Source organism: Coregonus clupeaformis, unplaced genomic scaffold, assembly GCF_020615455.1.
Source record: "Coregonus clupeaformis isolate EN_2021a unplaced genomic scaffold, ASM2061545v1 scaf1093, whole genome shotgun sequence".
In the NCBI taxonomy this organism is placed as follows: domain Eukaryota; kingdom Metazoa; phylum Chordata; class Actinopteri; order Salmoniformes; family Salmonidae; genus Coregonus; species Coregonus clupeaformis.
Window position 1 is genome coordinate 1 of NW_025534547.1, and position 5,000 is coordinate 5,000.

A 5,000-nucleotide genomic window follows, 5' to 3' on the forward strand; every position below is an offset into this window, starting at 1 on the left:
AAACCCATCAACAGCAACAGCTGACATAACAATCCACATAACACCTGACCCAACACACGATAACTAAATAGGAAACAAAATCAAACACTAACAAGGGACAGGTGTACAAACAGACAAAACCAAACAAACATGAAACATCGAACGGTGGCAGCTAGTACTCCGGGGACGACGACCGCCGAAGCCTGCCCGAACAAGGAGGAGGAGCAGCCTCGTAGCTTACCGAACAGGAGGAGACATAAATCCTCACATCCCTGGCTAACGTTGGCCACCAGTACTTAGTGCTAAGGCAGTGAACTGTCCGGCCGATACCTGGATGTCCAGAGGAGGGGGACGTATGAGCCCAATAAATGAGGCGATCGCGTACCTCGAGCGGAACGTACGTCCGACCCACTGGACACTGTGGAGGACTTGGGTCGGTGCGTAACGCCCGCTCGATCTCGGCATCGACCTCCCATACCACCGGTGCAACCAGACAAGACTTTGGTAGTATGGGAGTGGGCTCAACGGACCTCTCCTCCGTGTCATACCGCCGAGACAGGGCATCTGCCTTCCCGTTCTGGGACCCAGGGATGTAAGTGATTTTAAACACAAACCGGGCTAGAAACATAGTCCAGCGGGCCTGGCGAGGATTCAGTCTCCTAGCTGCCCGGATGTATTCCAGGTTACGGTGGTCAGTTAGAATGAGGAAAGGGTGTTGAGCCCCCTCAAGCCAATGCCTCCCACACCTTTAGGGCCTGTACCACGGCTAACAGCTCCCTGTCCCCTACGTCATAATTCCGTCCGCGGACTGAGCTTCTTAGAATAAAAAGCACAGGGGCGGAGTTTAGGTGGTGTGCCAGACCGTTGTGAGAGAACGGCCCCTATACGGCCTCGGGCGCGTCTACCTCTACCTGGAAAGGTAAGCGGGATCCGATGCGCCAACACCGGCGCCGAGGTAAAACAGGTCCTTCAGTTTCCCCAAAGCCCTGTCCGCCTCAGCTGACCACCGCAGCGCACGGACCCCCTTCAACAGAGACGTTAGGAGCTGCCACCTGTCCAAAACCCGGATAAACCTCCGGTAATAATTCACAAAACCCAAGAACTGTTGCACCTCTTTCACAGTGGTTGGGGTCTGCCAATTACGCACAGCTGACACCCGGTCAACCTCCATCTTCACCCCTGACGCAGACAACTGATAACCCAAAAAGGAGACTGACTTCTGAAAGAACAGACATTTCTCTGCCTTGACATATAGGTCATGCTCCAACAGCCTCCTCAACACTCGGCGCACCAGGGCTACATGCTCTGCTCGGGTAGAACTGTACACCAGAATGTCGTCTATGTACACGACTACTCCCTGTCCCTGCATGTCCCGGAAAATCTCATCGACGAAGGATTGGAAGACTGAGGGAGCATTCATTAACCCATATGGCATGACGAGATACTCGTAATGTCCGGAGGTTGTGCTAAACGCCGTCTTCCATTCATCGCCCTCTCTAATGCGTACCAAGTTATATGCGCTCCTGAGATCCAATTTTGTGAAGAACTGAGCACCGTGTAATGACTCCGTCATAGTCGCAATCAGAGGAAGTGGATAGCTGTACTTCACCGTAATCTGATTGAGACCGCAGTAATCAATACACGGGCGCAGACCTCCATCTTTTTTCTTCACAAAAAAGAAACTCGAGGAAGCGGGTGAAGTGGAGGCCCGTATGTATCCCTGTCTCAGAGACTCGGCGATGTAAGTTTCCATTGCCTTCCTCTCCTCTTGAGACAAGGGATACACATGGCTCCGCGGGAGGGCTGCTCCTGACTGGAGATCTATCGCTACAATCCCCCTGTCTATGAGGCGGCAGCTGCGCCGCCCTAGTCTTACTAAACACCAGTTTCAAATCCTCATACTCGGGGGGAATATGCAGTGCTGGCATTAGATTCGGACTTTCCACCGAGGTCGCCCCTATGGAAACACCCAGACACAGCCTCTCACACTGAGCAGACCACCCTTTAAGAGCTTTCTCTCGCCACGAAATCGTAGGGTCATGGGTAATCAACCAGGAAGCCCCAGCACCACCGGATACGCAGGGAGAGTCAATCCAGATAGAGCTGAATCGTCTCCTCATGACCCCCTGCGTCACCATCTTAAGGGGCGCTGTGACCTCCCTAATCAACCCAGATCCTAACGGACGGCTATCTAGGGCATGTACAGGGAAAGGCTTATCAACGGGAAGGAGAGGAATCCCTAACTCTACACAGAACTGGCGATCTACAAAATTCCCAGCTGCGCCTGAATCTACTATCGCCTTATACTGGGAACGAGGTGCAACCTGTGGAAAACAAACAGGCAAGGTTAAGTGAACGACAGAAAGCTCTGGGTAAGTAGGGCGCCTACTCACCTGGGGGGACCCCCCAATGCGTGGCCTGCCTTCACCCCGACCGGGGGACCCTCCCCAACACCTAGCCGCGGTGTGCCCTCCACGGCCACAGTTAGTGCAGGGAACGGCCCCCCTCGGGTTCCTACTCCTCCGTTCTCTAGCGCCAGCACCCCCGAGCTCGCATAGGGCTCGGCTCGGGAGGTGCTGGAGGGTGAAATGGCGACCCCCCACCCGGGACGTCCACGGGTGGCGAGCAGGGTGTCCAGCCGAATGGCCATGTCGACCAGTTGGTCAAAGCGACAACGTGGTATCCCTGCACGCCAACTCTCTCTGGACGTCCTCCCGGAGGCTGCAGCGGAAGTGGTCTATGAGGGCCCGCTCATTCCACCCTGCATCTGCCGCTAGAGTCCGAATTCCAGAGCAAAATCCTGGGCGCTCCTCATCCCCTGTCGGAGGTAGAACAGAGCGCTCCCCCCGCCGCCTTCCCTTCTGGTGGATGGTCAAACACGGCACGGAAGTGGCGGGAGAACTCGCATAGGTAGCAGTAGCGGCGTCCATTCTCCTCCATTCGGCGTTGGCCCACTCCAACGCCTTGCCGGTGAGACAGGAGATGAGGGCGGAGACACTCGTGTCCCGAGGGTGCCGGGTGTACGGTGGCGAGTAGAGCTCCACTTGCAGCAGGAACCCTTGACACCCGGCAGCGGAGCCGTCGTACGCCCTCGGGAGCGAGAGCCGAATCCCACTGGTTTCCGGAAGGTGGACAGGAGGACTGACCGATGGGGATGGTCCGGTAGGTGGGGGCGTGGGTACCCCGCTGCTTTCCCATCGGTGGAGAGTGTTCATCACCCGATCCAGGGCGTGACCGATCTGGTTGATCCTGTCCTCCTGCCCACGAAGACGGTCCTCCATGGTCTCTGTTGGCGCGGTTGCTCCTGCTGATTCCATGTCGGATGTGTGAGAGAGAGAGAGAGAGAGAGAGAGAGAGAGAGAGAGAGAGAGAGAGAGAGAGAGAGAGAGAGATATATGCACAGATAGAGAAAGAGAGTCTGCACACTAACCAGACCATGCTCCAGTGGGTCTGTCTGCCCCACTCTGCCCCTGGGGACTTTGTGGAAGAGGAGAGATAGGTGTTTGTGCTGAGCAGCCACCGACTGACTGGGCCCTCCTGGGGGTTTGTAGCTGGAGGTTGACTCAGCTGGAAACTCACTGTTTCTGTCATTCAGGCAGAATAGAAAGGTGCCATCAGATGAATGGATGGAGGGATGAATGGATGGAAGTATTAATGGATGGAGGGATGAATGGATGGAGAGATGAATAGATGGAGGGATGAATGGATGGATGAATGGATGGAAGGATGGATGGATGGAAGGATGAATGGATGGAGGGATGAATGGATGGAAGGATGAATGGATGGAAGGATGAATGGATGGAGGGATGAATGGATGGATGGAAGGATGAATGGAAGGATAGAGGGATGAATGAATGAATGGATGGAAGGATGAAGCAATGAATGGATGGAAGGATGAATGGATGGATGGATGGATGGATGGATGGATGGATGGATGGAGGGATGAATGGATGGAAGGATGAATGGAAGGATGGAAGGATGAAGAAATGGAGGGATGGATATTGCATGGATATCAAATATATCAATACTTGGAAATGTGCCATTTTTCAAATATACTGTCTTATCCAAGTCCCCACCATTCGGTGACTGTTAAATCCATCTGTACTTTACTGTAATGTATTATCCGTCATGTATTATCCGTCATGTATTATCCGTCATGTATTATCCGTCATGTATTATCCGTCATGTATTATCTGTCATGGTTTATCCGTGATATATTATCTGTCATGTATTATCCGTCATGTATTATCCGTCATGTATTATCCGTCATGTATTATCTGTAATGTATTATCCGTGATATATTATCTGTCATGTATTATCCGTCATGTATTATCCGTCATGTATTATCCGTCATGTATTATCTGTAATGTATTATCCATGATATATTATCTGTCATGTATTATCCGTCATGTATTATCCGTCATGTATTATCCGTCATGTATTATCCGTGATATATTATCCGTCATGTATTATCCGTCATGTATTATCTGTCATGTATTATCCGTCATGTATTATCCGTTATCCGTCATGTATTATCTGTCATGTATTATCTGTCATATATTATCCGTCATGTATTATCTGTCATATATTATCTGTCATGTATTATCTGTCATATATTATCTGTCGAACTGTATCTTGTGGTCCTTTGTAGCTCAGTTGGTAGAGCATGACGCTTGTAATGCCAGGGTAGGGGGTTCAATTCCCGGGACCACCCATATGTAAAATGCTTGACTGTAAATTGCCTTGGATAAAAGCATCTGCTAAATGGGATATACATATTATACTGGACTTCCTCTATTCAAAGGTGGCAGGGGTCTTCCCATGAGAACAGCTTAGTGACCCCTCAACCGGACATGTTGGTCAACATCAGTTTATAATAGTATAGTGGCCTGGAGTGTATACTATGGTGGTCATAGGATTGCAGTGGGGATCCCAGTCACTGATTCCTCTCTGTGTCTCACTCTTAGAGGCCCATCCCCTGCCCTATAACTCACTCTTAGAGGCCCATCCCCTGCCCTATA